At 39.9% G+C, this 22,101-nt stretch overlaps 1 pseudogene; it reads right to left on the bottom strand.

Annotated features, from left to right (window-relative positions):
* Nucleotides 1–2,800: 2,800 nt before the first annotated feature.
* Nucleotides 2,801–7,067, bottom strand: LOC130425756 (sterile alpha motif domain-containing protein 9-like; annotated as a pseudogene).
* Nucleotides 7,068–22,101: the final 15,034 nt, after the last annotated feature.

Here is a 22,101-nt window from a genome sequence, read left to right as displayed (position 1 = left end):
GTGGAACGATCGGTCCACTGCGGCAAGATCAGCAGATTCTGTAGCCATCTTTAAGAATCGGCTGAAAACACTTCTCTTCCGTAAGCACATGAGCAATCATTTCTAACTTCTATCTCATTTCTACTCTTACTATATACAATATCTCATAGAAGTTAGTACACCCATCACATTTTTGTAAATATTTTATTATATCTTTTAATGTGACAACACTGAAGAAATTAAACTTTACTACAATATAAAGTAGTGAGTGTACAGCTTGTATACATTTTGTGTCCCTTCAAAATATTATCTATAATGTGAGGGTTGTACTCACTTCTGTGGGATTCTGTCTATATAGAAAAAACACTTAACTCAGTATACTGAGAGATTTTATTGCACTTGTGCTTTTTTGTTGTCCTTATGTTGTTACAATTGCTTCCATTGTTTACCCCATTTGTAAGTTGCTCTGGATAAAAAGTGTCTGCTAAACGACTAAATGTAAAATGTAAATATCGTTGTGTTATTGAAAGGTTTTCAGTGCTGATGTAGTTTTTTCTATCAGTTTGGGAATAGTTTGTTTTTGGATTTGAACCTGTCTTGAGGAAGTCAGTCAACTCTGTTGCCAGGATAACCAACAATAAGCAGATGTAGAAAAAACATTTTAAGAATATTTTTCAATAGTTGAGTTTATCGATTAATCACATAAGAGTTTATTAATTGGAAAATCTGTGTTGGATGTTCTGACCAAAAAATAAAAAAAACGCTTGAATGTCTCAGCACTTAGGGCATATAAGTAATAATAATTTCATTCCAGAAATAATAGTAAACCTACAGTAAAAAACATTAAATGTTATGGCATATCATGTGAATAAGAGTAGCTAAGGTAATATAACCCTTAGTCTATGGTGTGGTAAGAACCTATATCTGTAATCACACAGGCTAAATATAAAAAGACATTTTTCCTGTTTAAATCTTACCAGATTTTTTACCTTAAAAAAGAATACAAAACAAGAAAAACAGATCATTGTTTATATATGAAGGTAAAATAATGTTCAGTAAAATAACAACAACAGTACAACAAAAAAACTTTGGTTCTTTGAATTATATTCATGTGTGTTGAATTGCCGTTTTCATTCTCGTCAGTAAGATCTGTTAGGTCAGGCCTTTGGAAAGGACCTTATGACTCAAAATCAATGTCAAGTGCAACTGGTCCCAACTGGTCCCTGGCTTTGGAACATTCAAAAAAGCACAAAGTTTGAATCTCTAACCGAAATTCAGTGGTTGCTATTTTACCAGAAGCTTTGTAAAGTTTACCCGTGTCTCTCACTTGCTTCCATGTTTTCTCATTGTCCAATAGAGTTGAGATGTTCTGCTCTGGGTATAACCAGCTGTTAATATCCCTCTTAGAAATCAAGCATTTGTAATCTTTCTCTTTCCCCAGGCAAATTGAAAGGCTCCCCTTCTTCCATTATCTACGGACTTCCACTCATTTGTGTATAGATTCATTAAATTGTGACACAAAACTTGTTAATTCAGGGATGAAATCTTTCCATAACAACACCGGACTGGACACCGGCTGCACCAGACTTGACATCTGACTTGACATCGGACTTGACATCGGACTTGACACCGGCTTGGACGCTGGCTGTATCAGCGGCTGGGAGGCTGGCTGCATCAACGGCTGGACTGCCAGCTGCTTGGCAGGACTGGGCATTGGCTGGGAGGGTCACCGCACCCCTCCCCATTTTGTCTTCTTCTTGAGCCGGGCCACCCGACAGATGGTCGGCTGCAAGAAGGATACAAAGGGCACAGCTGGCTCCGGCTGGGATCCGACTGACAAGGACCCCTAGGACTCTCTACTCCCATGTTTGCCAAAGAGGCTTGCTGGTGGCTGAGAGGACTAAGGGGACGAGGTGACACCCAAAAACCCAGATTTGCAAGGGGCCGACCTCTGAGAACTTCGCAGGCCCCGTGAGAGTCTCCGCCATGGACGGTCCCCTGGACTCCTCACACTCCATAGCGATCTGGAGCTGGTCCACGCAGCCCAGGGTACTCATCCTGCGCATGTCGGCCTGCTCAAAGGGCTCATCGAGGCAGCTGTTGAAGATAACCTTCAATTCTGCCTCGTTGAACTCCGAGCAGCGTGCAGTAGACAGGAAAACCATGGTGAAGACTTTCACGGGTCCCCTTCTGCCGGAAGCCGCACAGGACATGAGCCTGGCTGGAAGACATTGGTCCTTTGCTGCTTGCTAGGTTCTCTTAGGCTCAGTCATTTTGTCACGAAATGTGTGGGAAGAACCCAATTGCAGGCAGCAGTTAAGGGGTTTATTAATTTACAACAAACACAAAACAAAGACCTGCGATGGGGTATAACAGGACAAGCAGGGTACGACGGGTCGTAGACTAACTACGGCATCACTAAACTGAAACAAACAACACTAGACATAAACTAAACTGAACACTTACTAGACTTGACAGGGGCTTCAACAACAGGAACAGAGAAACAAGCAATAACACTCAAGGTCCTAGACACGAAGATAAAAAAGAGTAACACTCTCGGGTAAACACAGTGACTGAGCCCAGGACAATGGAAGAAAATAAATATATAAAGGGGAGGAAATCAAACATGGACAGGTGCGGGGAATTAACTAATTAACAAGCAATAACGAGGGATACAAAAGGGCGGAAACACAGACGAGACTCGGAAAGAGCATGTGGAAGGCCAAAAGGGACAAAAAAAACCTCTCTCCATGCAAAAAACAAGGGATCCTGCCATGATTCTGCCACAAGACCAAGAAATACATGACACGATGAGGCAGAATTATGATACTAGAAGGCCGGTATAGGAATCAGCCTTGTTCCTCTCCAGGCATTGGCACACCTTCTCAACTTCTGTTATGAGATCCAGGAGCTTATTATTGATTATTTCACTCAAGTTCTTTTCAGTAAAGAGGCGGATACATTTGAAAACACTTGTTCACCCTGTCATGTGTCAGTTCCATTTGCTTGTCTTTCTCGGACAGAAAAGGTGCTAAATTGACAAAAAAAAATTCAAAAAAATCAAAATGCTGCTTTATTATTCTTTTAAGGTCAAGAAGGAAGCCTAAGTGCTTCTGCAACACATCTGAATATTCCTTCAGTTTACGTTGTTTACTTGTCAATGCATATATTTCGCTTGACAGGAATTGATCAAGAAGCTGATTTTCTGAGTTAAATGGTGGGTTCTTTTGCAGTATCTCTATGACTTTTACTGCAACTTGAAGTTTGTTGAGACGCCCAGCTGTGTTGTGGGTGTCATAGCCATTTGGTGTACAACTTGTTGTGTTTCCTTGCAGGCTCTTGATGCAGACTCAGCCAATGTAAGATGCATATCCAAACTGTCTGGCTTTATTGCTCTGTCTTGGTGAAAGTTATACTTCAGCTCACCCATAAATACATGTGCCAGTGTGTCACATATGTATGAACAGTCCTTTGAAGTTTCCTTTTTTGCCCAAAAATTGGTGATCTCAAAGTTTTTTTTCCCATAGGTAATAGTACCTTGCCAGCAGCTGGCATATTATTGCATCCTTCTAAGCTCTCCTGTAGCTCAGTGTTAAGAGCATTGTGTTAACAATGCAAGGTTGTGGGTTCGATCTCAGGGGATTGCAAATACCTATGTAAAAAGCAATGTAAGTAGCTTTGGATAAAAGCGTCTGCCAAATGCATAAATGTAAATGTCCTTCTTGTATAACTTTGCCGCATTGGATGAAAAGGTCTCCTCCATCCCTGGGGTCTCCTTCATTATATCATGGATATGAAGTGAAAAAAGGTCCTTGGTTGAAATTTGAATTAATCATACATACATTTTTTTCCCCAGAAACAAATCATTAAATAAATCAGCTGTGAACAGTATGTTAGTGATGCTGGCCCTTGTTACTCTACGAGAAGCTGTAAGTTCCTTCAAACATTGTAGAGCTATACTTGAATGAATCACCCTCACACCCTCAAAGACAAGTTTATGAGCAACTGTGCATTTGGTCAAAAGTGTGGAAAACTAGGACCTTTTTTCATCTTTGACCACACAGGATTGATCTTCTGTTTCTCCTTTGATTTGCAGATGAAGAAACTCTTCACATTTACTGACTGACAGCACTGCATTCTGACAGTACACATCCAGAAGAACGAGAACACTTAACAGCTGTGAATTTTCGTGTTGGAAGTTGAAGCCTTTCAGAGTATTTTTCACAAATACCTGAATGTGCTCAGTTGAAAAGTTAGTTTTAAGGATCATGAACCCATAAAATGTGTGGGTCATCTCTACTTCTTTCAACTTTTCCTCAAACTGTTTCTGTTCTTTGTCAGATAAAATGTTTCGATTGAAAACCGAGTAATTTTCTTCGCCCAGTTCACTGGACTCAGTTCTTATGCCGTTGGCCAGTTTGAATTGTGGCGATTTGAAAAAATGTTTTCTTTCTAAGATTACTCCTCAATTGACTGCTGAAGATTTTTAACATCCACGATGTCTTCAAAATCATCAATCATGAGTAAAACAGGGAGTCTGGTTTGTTGCTCTTTTGCATCATATGTCAGTAACTCCACTACCTGTTTGGCTATATCGGTGTAATCATCTGTTCTGTCCTGCAGCACTGCACAACGATATTCATTCTTGAGCGTCCAGAGAACATGCATGGCCAGTGTTGTTCCACCACACCCTGGAAGATGAAAGATGTCGAAGAACTCACACAGACTCTTCATTTAAGCAGGTCTGTAATGACATCCATATGTAATCAAACTTCTCCCGTTTCATGAATGCCACTGATCCCGCCTGTTCAGAGTTCAAATTGGTTTACACAGAGAATACTCAGCAGATCTAATGTGTCCTCAGTCTTCTTTGAAAACACAATATAGCAGGGTTGTATATAGCCTATAGTACCACTTTCAGTTACATCAAGAACAACATTTTCCTTGTATCTGTTAGCAGCATTAAATCTTCTGAAAGGATATGGCTTTCGGCTACAAGTCAACACGTTTTGTTTCAGTTGATCTCTGTTGTGAATGAGCAGTTTTTTTGTATTTTGTGAAAGCCCAAGTTCTTTGAGAACAGATGTGTCTAATTGGAGAAGACCAGCTCCATTAATTCCTTCATTATATAAAATATCAGCATCTTTTTTTTCAACTTTTGTCTGGAGCATCCACTCTCTCTCTTAGTCTTTATCCCAGCCTTTGATGTCCACTGGACGTTCAGGTGAAACAGACAGTTCATCTACATTAATTTGAAGGGAAATTCTGTTATGAATCTCAGAGGTTGAACCCAAGTGCAAGGCAGAAGCAGGACGACAGGAGGTGAAGGGATAACAGGTTTATTAAATATACACAAAGACTATGAAAACACAAAACAAAACCCACGAGGGGGAAAACAGGATAGGAATAAAGTATAAACTTAAACAACAACAAGGACACTGACTACAACTAGACTAAGAAAACAAACACTTGAAACAAAACTAAACTAACACTTACTACAACAAGGTGGAAACATGAACAACAACTAGGCACAGCACAGATCCAACAGGCAAGGTAACGCTTACATCAAACAGGGTATGATATACAATGAACGCGCACTAGACAAAGAAACATGAGGACTCTTTATAGGCAAGGTAATTAACACAAACTAGGAAACAGGAGGGTAGGGAAACAATGACGTGACTCGGGGAGAGTATGGAAGGCCATGAGTGTCAAAACCATCTCTCCCCACAAGAAACAGAGGATTCTGTATGATTCCACCTCTAAACCAAGAAATACCTGACAAGGAGAGGTGGAACCATGACAGAACCCCCGCCTTAAGGAGCAGCACCCTGATGCTCCTCAAAGGCACGAACAGGACAAGGCAGACTGGGACAAAGACAAGACCAAACAAAACATGGAGAACAAGACTAGGGGCAGACAGGCAAGAACAATCAGGGGATTAGGATGACTAAGTAAAAATAACAGACAAGGGAGGGGGGGTGGGGGCAAACAAGAAAACATGGGAGGAAGTCCAAAAGGGGCAGGGCTGGGAGGGGAAGTCCTAGCCCTGGGGAACGCGCCCGAGCGCGGAGCCCCAGGGGGCTGGACAGGGCTGGGCGCCGGCTGATGGGCCGGCTGGACAGGGCTGGGCGCCGGCTGATGGGCGGCGGCTGATGGGCCGGCAGGCCAGGGCTTGACTTCGGCGGCGGCTGGGCAGCCGGGCTTGACGGCGGCGGCTGGGCAGCCGGGCTTGACGGCGGCGGCTGGGCAGCCGGGCTTGACGGCGGCGGCTGGGCAGCCGGGCTTGACGGCGGCGGCTGGGCAGCCGGGCTTGGTTCCGGCCCCTGGACCGGGCTTGGTTCCGGCCCCTGGACCGGGCTTGGATCCGGCCCCTGTACCGGGCTTGGTTCCGGCCCCTGGACCGGGCTTGGTTCCGGCCCCTGGACCGGGCTTGGTTCCGGCTCCTGGGAGGAATCTGCGGCCGAGCTGGACGCTCGGACCTTCACCTCCCCACGGCGCCCCCCCAAAAAATATTTGGGGTTTGACACCACCGGACTCGGGACCACCGGACTCGGGACCACCGGACTCGGGACCACCGGACTCGGGACCACCGGACTCGGGACCACCGGACTCGGGACCACCGGACTCGGGACCACCGGACTCGGGACCACTCGTCGCCTCTTCTTTCTCCCCCGCTTGCCAGCAGAACTGGTGGGCGGTGGAGTGGCTACAGATGGTGGGGTGAGACCTACGAACCCGATGTGTAGGGCATGACCCTCGGGAATCGAGGCTAGCCCCGCGGAAGAATCCACTCTGGACCACTCACGATCCAGCAGGGTCTGGACAGTGTCCGCGAAGCTCTGGGACTTCAGCTGGCGCATCTCAGCGGGTCCTAGGGGCTCATCGAGGCAACTATTAAAAATTGCCTTTAACTCCGCCTCGTTGAACCCCGAGGACCGCGCTACAGCCAGGAAGTCCAGGGCAAAGTCCGTCACGAATCTCCCCCGCTGCCTGAGGCCAAACAAGACGTGGGCTTGGTGGCCTCTAGTGGAAGCGATCTCCGCCTCGTCCACTCTAACTGCTGGGTTCCTTCTTGGCGCGTTCATTCTGTTATGAATCTCAGAGGTTGAACCCAAGTGCAAGGCAGAAGCAGGACGACAGGAGGTGAAGGTATAACAGGTTTATTAAATATACACAAAGACTATGAAAACACAAAACAAAACCCACGAGGGGGAAAACAGGATAGGAATAAAGTATAAACTTAAACAACAACAAGGACACTGACTACAACTAGACTAAGAAAACAAACACTAACAAAAACTAAACTAACACTTACTACAACAAGGTGGAAACAGGAACAACAACTAGGCACAGCACAGATCCAACAGGCAAGGTAACGCTTACATCAAACAGGGTATGATATACAATGAACGCGCACTAGACAAAGAAACATGAGGACTCTTTATAGGCAAGGTAATTAACACAAACTAGGAAACAGGAGGGTAGGGAAACAATGACGTGACTAGGGGAGAGTATGGAAGGCCATGAGTGTCAAAACCATCTCTCCCCACAAGAAACAGAGGATTCTGTATGATTCCACCTCTAAACCAAGAAATACCTGACAAGGAGAGGTGGAACCATGACAAAATTCATAGCCATTAAAACAATATGCTTTTTACCATAAACAGATACACTTATTCATAATTGTTGAGTTTCCATGATTAATGAGGTCTTTCCATAGATATATTATTTTTATAACTACCCATAAACCTAACCATCCCACATACCTTTTTTAAGTTATTTTAAATAAACAGAATGTCCCCACAAGTTGAAAAACTAATGTCATTACTATCATTTTGGGGACATTTGATCCCCACACTGTAGGGTTTACATGAGCATCCAATGGAAAGCCCCTCTGGGGCTAATGGACATCACATATATTTACAAGGTAAACATATCATACATCTGTAAAGAAAATCTGGCAAATGAAACACAAAGACAATTAAAAAACATCTAAAGATGTTGCAAAACCAAAAAAGATCCAGTGTTACTTACCTCCAAAGGTGTTGAGGTTGCCATAATGAAATGAGAAATCTTGCTGGTGCACTTTTTAAGAGCTAAAGATAAGAAGCATGGCATAAAAACATTACAGTATGTAACGTACTGTAAATCATGCATCTCTCATAAATAATATTACAAATTTACTTACTTCATAAATCATTTGTCGTTTATGAGCTCAACAGGAGAGTTTAAGGTGCGGATTCACGAGCAGTATTATTTAAAACAAAACAGAAACAAAAACAAATACCAAAACAAGACAAGACAAAGACAAAGACAAAGACAAAGACAAAGACAAAGACAAAGACACGACAAGACAAGACAAGACAAGACAAGACAAGACAAGACAAAAGACAAAGACAAAAAACAAGAGAAAATCAAGACAAAAAAAAACTAACAAAAAAACAAGCATGACGAGACACAACAAGACAAAACAAAAACAAGCCTGACAAGAAAAAACAAAAACAAGCATGACAAGACACAATAAGACAAAACAAAAACAAGCATGACAAGACACAATAAGACAAAACAAAAACAAGCATGACAAGACACAATAAGACAAAACAAAAACAAGCCTGACAAGACAAAACAAAAACAAGCATGACAAGACACAATAAGACAAAACAAAAAAAGACACAACAACAACAACAAGACAAAACCAAAACAAGACACAACAAGACAAAACGAAAACAAGACACAACAACAACGAGACAAAACCAAAACAAGACAAGACACAACAAGACAAAACAAAACACAACAACAACAAGACAAAATAAAAACCAAAACAAGACAAGACAAGACAAAATCAAGCAAGACAAGACACAACAAGACAAAACAAAAACAAGACAAGACACAACATGTCAAAACATAAACAAGCATGACAAGACACAACAACAAAACAACAACAAAGAAGAAGAACACCTGGGGCCCGTTTCAGAAAGCAGGGTAAGTGCAAACTCAGAGTAAGTCAACCCCAGAAAACGGAATACTCAGGGTTTTTAGTTTCAGAAATCGAGGTATCTTATACTCAGAGTGAGTAACCAGAGTAACATACTCCATGAACCTAACCTGGTCGGGAGCAGGTTTTATCCCGCAAACCCAGGGTTTGTTACAATCTCCGCCCCCTTTTCGAAGCGCGAGCGGTGTTGAAATTGCCTACGTCATTTGTTAATTGATTTGTGTTCTTAAGCGCGCTCTATTTAGTCACACAGAACTTAAAATGTCATGTTCGTTTATTCAGGAACCCGTAGATGAGGAATCTGCATTAATTCGCAGAGAATTATATTTATGTCGGGAGAGAATTGTGAGGCCCCGTTTGGACGTTTTATATTAACTTTTAAGGCCAGTTTAGAAGTATATTTAACATTTCCCAATCAGTCATCCTACTAGCAAGACCATTTTATTTCTTTAAACTTTCCTGAATGAATGATGTTATTGTATTTCTACGACGGTGTTTTAGTGCCACGTTAAAAAGAAAATAAATTCAAGATTACGAGAATAAAGTCGAAATGTTACGAGAAACTCATCGTAATACGTATTTTATTTTCGTGAACGTTGTAGTTTAAGAGTTTAAGTTATGTTTAAGCACGTCATCTGAATCAGTGAGTTAATTCGTAGTTCATGTCTGATTTTTCTTCTGAATAAATTCAGTTTCCTACATAACCGCTGCAGTGTTCTTTAACTAATTATAACTCCCTGATGATGCGCCAAAAGACAAAGAATTTCCTTATTGCTAAATCCTAATCTAAAGTAGGATTCAACGATATCCTCCACATCCATTGTTTCTAGCAATTCTGTGTTTTTTTCTCAAAATATTACGAGTTTATTCTCGTAAAATTTTGACTTTATTCTCGAAATCTTTTTTTTTTTTTTACGACACCGTCGTATATTTCATATTCAGCTGCTGCCAAGATCTTTTTATTGCAGAAGGATATCACCTACATGAGAGCGAGAGAGTTAAATATAATTCACATTTTCACAGTTTCAACAAAATAAATATAAAAGTGATTGACAGATAAACTTGCGCATTAACACGTGAAGCACTTTTCTCCCACGCCAACTCTCTTTCTTTTGCTGCTGCGGCTGTGTTGCTCTTTTTTTCTTAATATTCACCGTGTGCTTGTAACAGTTCCTTCAATTCGATTGGCGAGAAATAAACAGAGTGCTTTTTGTCACGTGCCGTTGCCATGGTGAATGGTGCTATCTTCACTCAATTGATGATGGTTTTTCATCGCCATTCTGCACGCGCGTAACCTAGAGTGAACTTACTCAGGGTTGATTGAACTAACTCAAATCAGCTGTTCTGAAACTGAAAACTCAGAGTAGAGATTCTCTGAGTAAATCAACTCAGAGTTCAGATTTTAACTCGGTGTTAGTTGAACTTCCTTATTGAAACGGGCCCCAGGGGCCCGTTCTTCGTACGCCGCTTATTACATCCGAGAACAAATGACACATCCAAGATGATATCATTGTGCTAATCATGATCCGGCTAATTGGGTTCTTCGAAAACACCTGCCGCTTATGATTAGTATCGCTGGATTGAGCTATCTGAGATAATTGCGCGTTCATGCGCTTGTTTAAAAGGGGATATGTATCGATAGTAGAAACAATGATCAGCAACGCTGCTATTGGCTGCTCATCATGGCAAAAGAGAGCGCTTAGTTTTTCAACGCAACATAGCAAGAATTATTACTGGAAGGGTTTGCTGAGTTTGAAAAAATAATTAAAACGCAAGGGAACATTTCAAAGTGTGCAAAATCCAGGAGAGAGGACTGGCGAAAAGTAGCAGACAAATTAAATGCGTAAGTGTTCCATGTTATGGTTATATCAGTTATTATTACAGTATATATTCTTATTATAATAATTTAATAATTGCTTAATGTCAGAGCCAGCTCAGGACCCACTAGAACATGGGAAGAAGTAAAAGTGAAGTACAAGAATTTCTTCAAACTGGTATTCCTTTCTACTTCTACATTTTAGTATCTGTTACCAAAAACATTTTAAATGATGTGTTTGTCTGTTTATAATCAGCAAACAAAAAAAGGCGGAGCAGAAAAAAACAGGTGGTGGTCCTGCACCCCCACATTATACCCCTGCAGAAGAGCTGGCCCTTGGGCTAAATGAGAACCGACCCATTGTAAAGGGCTCTTCCTTAGACCTAAAGCCAGGGACCAGTAAGAGCAACACCTTAATTACAGGTAAATGAGTTTTAAATCATCTTGCTACACTGTAAATAATTTGTTGCTGCGTTAAATTATGTCTATAATCCAAATGGCTGGTACAGTCATTTCAACAGATAAATATTTAGTCCATTGCTTTGAATTGTGATGGTGAAAACGGCATAACAAATGTAAAAATATTTTGCAATATGTTATTGATCATATATTTTTTCCTAGTGTATTGTAATGCCATTGAGTTCTCCTCTTTTGTGTAGTTTTACATAATACACCAACACTTTTACCTGTTCCCAAGCTGAAATATGTGCAGTAAGTGGACATTTATAACTTTACATCAAAAGGAAAGAAAGTGCAACACTTTGTAAAACCCATTTTTCTTTTGTACAGGACAGTGAAGAAACCCTCTCAGATGACTGTCCTTTGGAGGAAGTACTTGTAAGTGCACAAATAACAGAAAATTGAGTATTTTGCTCTTAAAAAACAAAAATTAAGGGGAGAAATTGAACTTGAGACCCTAAAGAAGAAAAAACTGGCACTAGAGATTGAGTTGCTTCAAATGGTACTTCAGAGTAAGTGCTAAAACACTATTTTTGACACAGAGCACTATTGCTGCCCTTGGATAGCTATATATATATATCTTATTGCAGACAAAATATGACCATCACTGGCTTTTCTTGGGAAACAATAATTTAAATAAAACTCAATGAACTAAGCATGTTGTCTTGTCTTCTATAATTAATTTAATGAAGGTTTATGTGTAAAAAATTAACAATTCTGTCCCGTGGAGCTCTGCCACTAAGTTGGTCCAAGTGCACTGCCTGGAGGTCATCATCAGGCTGCACCTCCATCACAGGGGTCCTCTCCTTTCTGATGGTGGCAATATTATGGAGGATAGCACATTCAACAATAGTGTCACAGGGCCTGTCAGGTGCAACCCTCAGACCCTTAAGACACTGAAATCTTCCCTTTAGTTGGCCAAAGGTCATTTCAACGCATGCCCTTGTCCTGGCTAGAGCTGTATTGTAACGGGTTTGTGGTCCTGGGTTTGGGTCAGGGAATGGGGTCATGAAGTACTGCCTGCAGGTATAGCCCCTGTCACCAAGCAGGATCCCATCGTAAGCACCTGGAAAAATGCAGTTTTGTTAGGCTCCGCACAAAATTATGTAATACAGTGAGTTTTAAATTATTTTTCCTTGCCATGTTCAAATAATGTGCATAAATGTGACTCTCTGAAAATCCTGGAGTCACGCACAGAACCAGGCCATGTGGCTTCCACATTCCACACCATCTAAAATATTTGTAATCAGTCAACAGCATACTTTTGATTACATTACTTTTATTTATTTATTGCTTATCTGGAATATTAATCATTGTAATAGTAATTTACTTGCACATTTACACCGTGAAATCTCTTTCGGTTCACAAAATCCCCTTCATTGGGGCCAGGTGGGGCCTTGATGGGGACCTGTGTGCAGTCTATGGCACCAATTGCGTTAGGGAAGCCTGAGGAACAAAAACTAAGTCCTGGGCTACTTTTTGGCATGATCATGTTTGCATGATCTTCATTAACAATTATAATGTACCTGCAATGTCAAAAAAAATCTGCTTCACAGCCTGTGGTCTTAAGTGGCTTGGAAATACCACAAAGCCCCCTAAAAACTGTTTGAGTGACGGATAAACTTTGCGAATGGCACGACATACAGCACCTTTACCCAAGTTTTTTGCATCTCCAATAGTGTAAAGGAAAGTGCCACTCGCAAAGAGTCACAAAGCTATACAAACTGTTTGTGCAGTTGGTAAAGCCCGACTCCGAAGAGTCGAACATTAACCGTGTGTCTCCAACAAGTTGATAATGTAGATTACACCCTCCTGAGAAAAACATTATTTCTCAATCAGTAGATTATCGCGCTAAAGGATCCTGTTGATCTCGCAAAAAGCGATTCATTCGAAAAGCTCTTTGAATTATTCTGATACCTTCAGCAACGCATTCCTGACGTAAAAACGGACAAGACAAGGCTGCGAAAGACTTCCCATATCACCTCCGCTTATAAAGCCGGGATCTAATACTGTTTACATGAAATAAGCCTGCTCGCGAGCAGGTTTAAGATTACGCAACTGTTGCTATGACAGCAAGTCTAGGATGAGCTTCAAAGAACCAAACCAAACTAGGATAGTGACAACCGGACAATAGGTCCATATTTTAAACAGTCTATATAAAGTCATGCATGTCTTTATACAACGCAAGCTGCGCAGACACACGTTTTCTTTATACAGGTTAAGAAGTTAGGCGGGTTTGCGCAGCTGAGCGTCTCCTTTAAACAGTCCGAGCTGCAGTCATAAAACCAGACATGTCTGATCTGTATTGTGTGAGTTTAATGTATATGCCCATTACGCCTGATTTATCTTTGTTTACATTGCACCTTGAAGCACAGAGTCACGTCACGAAAGTGAAAGGGACAGTTTTCCGAGCCTGGGACAGGCTTCGTTCAGCGTTTTGATAATGATTTAAGAGACTGATTCTGCGGCTAGAACCCCTGACGCAAGCAGTAAGTAGTGAATTTATCTACCTCTTCCAATTCACGCCTGACAGTAGCGATCTGTTTGCTAGTGGCGTGAGACAAGCTCAATATTAATATTCATGACCCTTCCAAATGAGGTACTAACAGATCTTTTCATTCTAGGGACAAATCCTGGGGTTGTAGATGGACATGTAAAGCTGTTTCTGAATAATTTTGGCACTTAAAGCAACATACCTTCTATGTAGATATCAGAGAACAATATAACATGTTGTATCAATGAATTCTTTGGCACCTTTAAATCAACCCAGCCTGTTAAGAGCATAAACATTGTTTAAAAGAAGTGATTTAAGAAATTTAATTAATTTTCAATTGTTATTATAAAAAACTTTAAAATGTAACATTCTGCTTAATGAATTTATTATTACATATAGGAATTAAGTCCGTATAATGTTTGATCTGGTTTTCTCTTTCATTTATCTTAAATGAGTGCTTCTCTGAGATAACCATGCAGTGTGTGTGTGTGTCTCTATGCGTGTGGAGTTGTGTTTTATGCATGTGGGTATGTATGAACCTCAGTTCGAGCTTGTTTGTGTGTCTGTATTCTGTATGCATTCACATTTTTTGTTTTAACTTGTATAACTTTAATGTTTTTACTTATGGTCAATGTTTCATGAACAGCTACTTTGTAACTTTGTTTTAAAAAGCGCTATATAAATGAAGTTGACTTGACTTGAAGCAGTACAAATCCTGGACAGCTACATAATAAAAGTCCCTTCATCTCATCCAGCAGTGCAAACCCTAATAAACCAGACAATAAAGGTCTCTCCACTTCGTACAGCAGTGTAACTACATTATTCCTCCACTAGATTGCAGCAGAAGTATAGACATTTATTTTATCAGCACTGACTGAATGATTCAGAAACCAGCTTAGACAAGTTTATCTCAAAACCTCAGTAACTAAAAACTCTTCCTCTGCCAAGAGGATTTATACTTATTGGCAATGTACACACATTGGGTCTCATTTTATGAGACGAGCGTGAGACCAAAACTGTCCGTAGGATCATTTCCACGTGAAACTTGGCATTTGTCAATATTGACGTGAGGGGTTGACATCAAATCCCACGACAGGTCTCAGTTTGTGTACGCAAGTTTAGAGATATGGTGAAAGTCTGTGTACGCTTAACCCTTTTGATTAGGCCCATTCCTGAAAAGGAATAATGACAAATATATATAAATTTTCGCTTAGTTTAACAAATGTGAAAATAGATTCCGATACATTTACATTTATTTAGCAGACTCTTTTATCCAAAGCGACTTACAAAGAGTTTAAGGAGCAAAAAGCGATATGTCAGACAGAAGCAATAATATAATAAGTGCCAATATAAAGTTACTGGTTTCAACTAAAGCTAGACCACTACCTGTTGAGAGAAAGAGAGAGGGTTAGTGTGTGCGATTCCTTATTTTCATTACATAATAAAGAATTTTCCTTTCTAGCCTAATAACATGATCATTTTGGTGTAAAAACTTTCATGATGATAGCTCTTTGTTTGAAAAATATGTATTTTTAAGGAAAACAAAACCACGCATGCTTTGTTTTTTTATTTGTGTGATATATGTTGGATGGGGTGGAAGCCACGCACTGTGTCACAGCTCCAGGTTGTCTAGCTTTGTGTGGCATGTTCCAGGTGTCGGTTTGTAGGGTCTGAAGACCGCTGGTCCTGCCTCTAATAGGTCTGAAAGAGAAAAAATAAATATAACTGTGTCAGCATGTGTGTGCTTGAATTAAGATATGCAAGATTAGCAGCATTAGATTTTAAACCTTTATCCTGCTTAGAAATATGCATCTGTCTCCTCCTCCACAGACCATTTTTTTCTTCACCTAAATGAAGAAAAATGTATCATAATATTTACATAATGTATAAACATTATTCTTTTTTCTCAATTCTAGATTGACGGACGTATGTTTGAGGAATCACATGTAAACCCTTTCGTAAGACGATTTCTGCGTACGGATCTGTGCTTGTTTCTACGGTCGATTGATTGAGAGACACATTGTGTTTTCGTGTGAAAATGACTGACGGTGTGATTGCTCTTCAAACGCTGAGGTTAAAAAGAGGAGGATGATGAATACTGTAACCAATAATGATGGCTCACGCCGCAGGGTTGGGATGTGTCTTCATCTGACAGATATCTCATTTTCGCTCAGACTGCTGTATTCAACACAACACAACCCCTCAAGTATGATGTGTGTGTGTTCGGGAGATTTCTCAGTTGGTTATCTAAAGGGAACAACACATTATCTGATCATGTTTCAACAGAATCCCCTGCACATTCAAGCATAAACACGTAACCAACAACAATAAGACTAAAACCTGCTCTAATCCTGTGTGTGTATGTACAGAAAGTGTGTGTGTCAATGGTTGTAAACATGGTTATGTATTTGTGTGTGCACGTATGTTTGTAAATGTGTCTGTTTATTTTTGGGGGACAATGCGTGTATGTGTGTGTAAATTTGTATGTATTCATGATTGAGTGTGTGTAATTGTGTGAATGTGTGAACTACATTCTCACTTCTTTCTCTTCGCTTGAAACTAAAACAGCTGAGTCACTCCGTCTCTGATTATGACAATAAAAGAGTGTGAAATCCAACGTCTACACACACACACACAGATGCACACACGCACGCACACACATTTTCACCCACCAAACTCTTCCTAAACATCAGTCCACAGCTTCATTCAATTAAGCTGTGTTTGTCTATTTCTGTTTCCCACAGCTTTTATTAAAGTAACCATGTTTTATATTTGAATTACTGCAAACATTATAATTACTCTTTAGTTATTGTGGTCAGAATTTGTGGCCACAGTGGTTTTACTATAAACACATCCAAATAACCTTACAGTAGTAAATAACTAAAGGATATCAATGGAGGTCAAACCCAAAACAAAACAAGGTTAGAGATGATTCTCAAAGAATCCTGTGATCCCAGTGTAAGCGATGCTGCTCCAACAGTAGCGACTGGGAGGAAATGGAACCCAACAACAGCGGTATAGGAGATGCAAAGGCAGCCCTCAGACTGAAAGACATCGGGAAAAAGGATTCAAATCACTCTCACGAACCTTCTCTGGATCGGTTCCACATTTGTGGAATGATCTGCCTGCTGCTACAAGATCATAAGATCCTGTGGCCATCTTTAAGAATCGGCTGAAAACTAATTTCTTCCTTCAGCAGCTGACTGATCTTCTGATCTTTTCTACTCTATCCACCAAAAATATTAAAATAAATTTGGCTCTGTACACTGTGGGGTTTGTGAGACTTGTTTTCATTGCACTTATGCTTTTTGTTGTCCTAATGTCCTAACAATTGCTTCCATTGTTTACCCGATTTGAAAGTCGCTTTGGATAAAAGCGTCTGCTAAATGACTAAATGTAAATGTAAATGTACTCACGGGACGGGTTGAATGAATAGGTCATCATTAGCTGACAAATAGATCACTCTCAGAGGATAATCAAGAACTAGCCGGTGGTGCAGAGAGAAGAAGCCAATGGTTGTGCTTAAGGCAGATGGACACAGCATGGGCAGCCAGATGACCTTGTAACAATGCGACACACCCAGATCTGATCATCCTGCGGTGGGCCTACCTTGGCTGAGGGTGTCTTGTGATAAAGGGCCGAAACACCCAGCACCTCAGCAGCCCCTCACCAATAGGCATCTTTCGAACAGGATAATGGATGTGATGAAAGTGGAGACACAACTCATGAGATGTCTCTCTGAGAATGCCATGGAAAGGTAAGTATGTATTTCTGTATTATTATATCCCTCAAACCCAGATGATCCCTACCAGACAAACCCCATAAAACCTCAGACCTCCATTCCTCTATTCATATTCTTGACTGCTTCCCCCTGTCATGCATAAGGTGTGAGAAATGTCATATTGGGCAATTCAACAGTGCTGAAATAGTTGGATTATAGTCATTATAGTCCGTAAACTGTGTCAGGTAACAGCGTGTGTGTGTGTGTGTGTGTGTGGATTTAAGGTGGAGCACATATTTCCACTAAATTGCTTGTGCGTGTCTTCTCAAAGTTAAGACGTCCATGTGCTGATCTTTAATGTCTCAATTCATCTTGTTTAAGCTATAAAATACATACAGTAAGAGAATACTGCACAGCTTTCTGCACATATTGTTTCATATCAGACTTACAAAGAAAATGTTTGCAAAGAAAATGAAGAGATGTTGATGGAGAAACTCACCATATGAGATTTAAAAACATTTATATGCATTTCTATATTCCTCACGTTATTTCAAACATGTATGAGTTTCATTCGTTTGCAGAACACCAAAGAAGATATTTTGAATAATGTTGATAATCAAACACCACCGAACCCCTTTGACTTCCATTTCACAATAAATGTGCTTCACGGTGCCACAGAAGAACCTTTTTGTCTAATTGTTCCATAAAGAACCTCTAACATCCGAAGAATCTTTTTGTTTCACGAAAGGCTCTTTGTGGAAAAAAAGTTTCTTCAGATTATAAAAACATAGTAACCAGATGGATCTCTTCTGTCATTTAAGATGAGACACACGTGCAGTGTTACAAATCTCTGTAGTTTTTACAGCCTTATTACTGCAAAATGATCAATTCCTTACTGTAGAACCAGTAAACAGCAGGCAGCTGTAGATCTGCAAAGCATTGTGGGAAAATCTTGGTGAATATGTATATGCTGTAAATCATTATACAGTCATTTTCTTCAAGTTTATTCTTCAAAACTTGACCCCAGCTGAGTATTTTTTACTCATTATTTTTTGCTAAAATTGTTTATTTAGTGCAGTTTCATCTGTCAGGTTATACATGAACGTAATGGCCAATCAGAAGTTCAGACGAATCATCGCTTGCTTATAAAAACAACAGTTACAGTCAGTAACAGCCAGATTCACTTAATGGAAGTTCAATGCAGTCAACTTAATTCATTATAACACAAGATTATAACTGAGGTTGTTTATTTTTTTCAGTTATGAGTTTTTCAGTCTTGTGTATTTACAGTTAGAAAAATAACGTTTTTGCTACTAAAAGAAAAAATGTGCAGATATATTAAGGCTAAAACAGCAATATCAAACATAAACTATTAGTCTTAATAGTCAACAAGAATGAACTGTAAGAATGACATGCTAAACAGTTTTAACCTATTCTAAGATCATGATATTAAATAAAATATCAACAGAATATTAAGATACTATTTTTATATTTCAGTCCACTGTAATGAGTGCTTGTTTCTTATATTCATGACATGTGATATGCTCCTCTAACTCAGTTTAGCATCAGCAACAGCCTTAAACTTTGTTTTTGTCTTTTTATATTTTCATAATGTATAAACATGCATTTAAAATTACATTAATCTTATAACATTATGGAGTTGTGGTGTACAGTTAATAAAGTTAAGAAAAAAACCGACAGGTTTACAAATAATGTGTTTTTCGATGACATATTGTGTAGTATTACAACATAGCAGTGTTGTAGTCGAGACCAGCTCATTTGAGTCCGAGTCAAGACCGAGTCCAGAGAGGGTCGAGTCCGAGTCAAGTCCGAGTCAAGTCCGAGTCAAGTTTGAGTCCTAGTACAAGAGGTCTGAAACAAGACCTATAGAAATCTTTAAGAATATGTTAAATGTTTAGTGGAAACAACCATGCTCATTATACCATGGCATATACGTTGTGTTTTATTTACTTAGACTGATATTCATTTTTAATATTTTTTGTTGAGTTTAAAAAAGCCACATAGTAAGTGTCGTAAAGGTAATTTTATTACAGTTAGGACTTCCCCTGACCAAAGAAATGTCCAAAAGACATTTTGACTCGGTTATAAGTCTAGTTCCGAACATGTTCGAGTACGAGTCGAGACCGAGGCACAATGCTTACAAGTCCATGACAAGACCAAGACCAATAAAATATTGTCTCGAGACCAAGTTCAAGACCGAGTCCGAGTCTCGAGTCTTCATCACTGCAATATTGTTCTTTTTATTATAAACACATAATGTATATTACAGTCATGTCTCATTGTTCCAAGGTTACCTCAGGATGCAGTTCATGCCCAGACCTGATGGCAGAGCGGAGAATGGGAAGTGGTGTAAATTTATTTATTTTTATTTACATTTAGTCATTTAGCAGACGCTTTTATCCAAAGCGACTTACAAGTGGGGTAGATAATGGAAGCAATTAGGACAGCATAAGTACAACAAAAGCTTAAGTGCAATCAAAAGAAGACTGGTCTCATATAGCCTAACACAGTATACGGAACCACTCATTCATTTTTATATTTTGCCTTGTTGTGCAAGCACGGTCGAGCTTGTACAGAGGCGGCAGCTTTGGCCAGAGGGGAAGTGGAATCTCCTGGTTGGGTTCTCCTGAGTTTTTTTTTTAGTTTTGGGTTCCTCACCACGGGGGGCACGGTGGCTTAGTGGTTAGCACGTTGGCCTCACACCTCCAGGGTTGGGGTTTGATTCCCGTTTCCGACTTGTGTGTGTGGAGTTTGCATGTTCTCCCCGTGCCTCGGGGGTTTCCTCCGGGTACTCCGGTTTCCTCCCCTGGTCCAAAGACATGCATGGTAGGTTGATTGGCATCTCTGGAAAAATTGTCCGTAGGGTGTGAGTGAATGAGTGAATGAGTGAGTGTGTGTGCCCTGCGATGGGTTGGCACTCCATCCAGGGTGTATCCTGCCTTGATGCCCGATGACTCCTGAGATAGGCACAGGCTCCCCGTGACCCGAGGTAGTTCGGATAAGCGGTAGAAAATGGAATGGAATGGAATGGAATGGGTTCCTCGCCACCGTTTGCATACTGGTTTGCACTATTTGCCAGGCTGGGCTGCTTTAGAATTCAGAAATTTTTCATCATTAATATTGCATAGAGGAATTTATAGTCAGTTTATTATTTGACCAGTGTTTCTTTCTCCTATATCTAAAATTCAATTCAATTCAAGTTTATTTATATAGCGCTTTTCACAATGTGTATTGTTTCAAAGCAGCTTTACAGGGGCAAACAAGAAAAACAGAAAAGTTAAAACACAGCACAGTGCATGGTATTTATACAACGAGTAAGTTCATTCTAATAAATAACATCTAATTTCTAAATAAATAAATGAATGAATGCAGTCTCCCGGTGAGCAGGCCAACACTGCCCTGCTGTGGCGAGGAACCCAAACTCCAATGATTGATTAATGGAGAAAAAAACCTCGGGAGAAACCAGGCTCAACCGGGAGGGCCAGATCCCCTCTGACGTGTCATAGCTGCACTCAGACTGGTGACATGTGATTTTAGTTTAGCATTTAATACCAAATATTGTAACTTCAGCATTAATAAGACAAATAGTCCGTCTTTGCTCTTGGTTGGGGATGTAGTGGTCTGAGCTGGGATGGTCCGATGGTCATATTTCTCTTGGCAGCTGGTGGAATTGCCTTAGATGGAGCTGGGATGGTCAGTCAGTCTGCAGCTGTATCTGGTGTAATCTCAAATGTCTAAAATGTCTGCTTTCACTGTGAGTGTGTGTGTTTTTGCGTGTGCTGGTCTATGTCTATGTCGATGTGTGTAAGTATGTATGCATATTGTGTGTGTGGAGCGTTTATATGTCTGTTTTTTGTGTTTTCACCCTTTTCTTGTTTTTACAGTTGTATGACTTTAGTTGTTTTACTTGTAGTCAATATGTCTCATGTACAGCTGCTTTGTAACAATGAAAATTTAAAAAAGCGCTATATAAGTAAAGTTGAGTTGAGAGTTGAAATTATTGTGTTTTATATATTTCTAATTTTACAAAATAAATAATGTTTACAATCTATTTGTATATCACATATGAAATGTTGTAAGTCAATAAATGTCATTTTTGTAGTAAAAGCTGTGTCTTTATTTCACAGTACACAAAAATGTATCCAGTAGGTATGTTACACTAGTGTAATATTTGCTGTCATAAATAACACAGCATTTTAATACTCAAATTGCAATTACAGAACTGTGATAAAGAAATACAGTATTTAATAGTTTCAGTCAGCATACTGTGGAGTGTATTACAGCAACTGACTTGCCAATTGCTGCCAGCAAGATGCTGTAAATTTTGCGGTATTCTTTTTACAGCATAATATATAATTTGCTTTAGATGTGAAATCACAAACAAAACCTCAATCTGATTCAATTCTATATTTATGCCTTATTCAGCACCTTATTTTAATTTGACTCTAATGTTTGTCTTTTGTTATATGTTCAATGCTTTGTATAGTTTGTACAATATTGTAAGAACACCCAATAAAGTACCTTGAAATTGAAAATGAATTGAAAATTAAAAGAGAGAGAGGGGCGGACCCTCTTCATTCAGGTTCTACTCTTCTTCCATTAAGAAGAGAGAG

This window comes from Triplophysa dalaica, chromosome 7 (genome assembly GCF_015846415.1).
Source record: "Triplophysa dalaica isolate WHDGS20190420 chromosome 7, ASM1584641v1, whole genome shotgun sequence".
Taxonomy (NCBI): domain Eukaryota; kingdom Metazoa; phylum Chordata; class Actinopteri; order Cypriniformes; family Nemacheilidae; genus Triplophysa; species Triplophysa dalaica.
Note: the sequence above shows the minus strand (reverse complement) of the source record. Positions and strands in the feature narration are given on the sequence as shown.